Raw genomic sequence first — 1,503 nt, 5'->3', positions numbered from 1 at the left:
ATCGCTTCTCGGCCTTTTGGCTAAGATCAAGTGTAGTATCTGTTCTTATCAGTTTAATATCTGATACGTCCCTTATCTGGGGACCATATATTAAATTGATTTTTGGAGCAGGGAGATGGAATAGGGGCTTGCTCCGTCCACTCCACGCATCGACCTGGTATTGCAGTACTTCCAGGAACGGTGCACCCCTCATTTGCAAGTCTAAAAACAGAATGTTATCTTCAGGTATACATATCACATCCAGGAGTGCTCCTCTCAGACTAATTGATACGTACGCCCCCCCCCCCAGTCGGAAAGAGAGCGCGGTCAGCCGTCCTGCAGCAGCTTCTATTCCTACTGGCTATGTCCACGCCGCTCATTCTGGTGGAGGAGGAGGCCACCACCGAGTCAGGGCGGTGGAAAACCGTCACAGCAAATACCAGGAAAAGAAAGCCCCGTCAAGCCTTCGCACCGCGACAACGCAACAGAGGAGGAGGCAGCTGCAGGACGTCTACAGAAGCTCCTCCCAAGAAGAGGATTCTCAGAGGGAGGGCCATCAAAGGAGGAGGATCAAGGTCACCAGGGAGAAGAAGGAGAGGAGCAGGCCGCCTGCCCGAAAGCCGTGGATGTCGGGTGCGCCCTGCCAACACTCAGCCCTCCAACGCCGGGTATCTGGAGGGTCGGTCCGCACCACGGCTCCGGGCGACTTGGAGCACCGAAGCTTCATGTCAGGAACAGCAGGACCCGCAGCCCGATGTTCCCAGTTGCGTCCTAAGCCCGGCGACTCCACACGGTGAACGTGACCCTGACAGTGACGTCAGCCCGGGGAGTGTCCAGGTGTTCGCCCGTACAGCGGGGTTGCAGGGACTGTCACAAGGACCGGAGCTTGGGGTGAATGGACTCGGACTAAGTACTGCGGTTACTGCTCGCAATCGGGGTACGAATCGCGAACGTTAACGTGCGGAGCGTCAAGTCTACAGCTCGATGTATCTCCACGTTGGCCTACCTGATCGACATTAAGGCAGACTCCCTGTTTCTGCAGCAGTGCTGGATACTGCACCTCGGCAGGTACGGGAAATGGTCGGGCGCCTGGACCCGTGGGCCTTCAGCCTGGTCGGGTGGGGGGTGGGGACGGATAACGACTGTCGCTCCTCGGGCCTGGCTATTTTGCTGCGGGGGTGCAACTTCACCATCTCCCAAGTTCAGGAGGTGGTGGGGTGGGGGGCGGGCGCCTCCTAGTGGCTGACGTCACCTGCAGGAACGCTCCCCTGAGGCTGATCAACGTGTACACCCCAGCGGTACGGAGTGAGCGGTTGGCCGTCCTGCAGCGGCTTCCACCCCTGCTGGCTGCGTCCAGGCCAGTCACCCTAGGCGGAGACTTCAACTGCGTCATCGATGCAGACGGAAGATCCGGCGTGGGACAGCGGGCAGGGGGAGTAAACTGGACGTCACGTCCGGATTCCTGATGGACACGGTGAAGGACGCCAAGCTGCTCGAAGTCTTCAGCACCCCTGCAGATGGAGC

The 1,503-nt window shown here is 58.9% G+C and overlaps 1 non-coding gene across 1 annotated transcript; it reads left to right on the top strand.

Moving 5' to 3' along the window:
* On the top strand, positions 1-191 carry LOC132207268 (U2 spliceosomal RNA). Its single transcript, XR_009443404.1, has one exon. It is a non-coding gene; the product is annotated as a U2 spliceosomal RNA (small nuclear RNA).
* The last annotated feature ends 1,312 nt before the right edge of the window (positions 192-1,503 follow it).

Source organism: Stegostoma tigrinum, chromosome 2, assembly GCF_030684315.1.
Source record: "Stegostoma tigrinum isolate sSteTig4 chromosome 2, sSteTig4.hap1, whole genome shotgun sequence".
In the NCBI taxonomy this organism is placed as follows: domain Eukaryota; kingdom Metazoa; phylum Chordata; class Chondrichthyes; order Orectolobiformes; family Stegostomatidae; genus Stegostoma; species Stegostoma tigrinum.
Note: the sequence above shows the minus strand (reverse complement) of the source record. Positions and strands in the feature narration are given on the sequence as shown.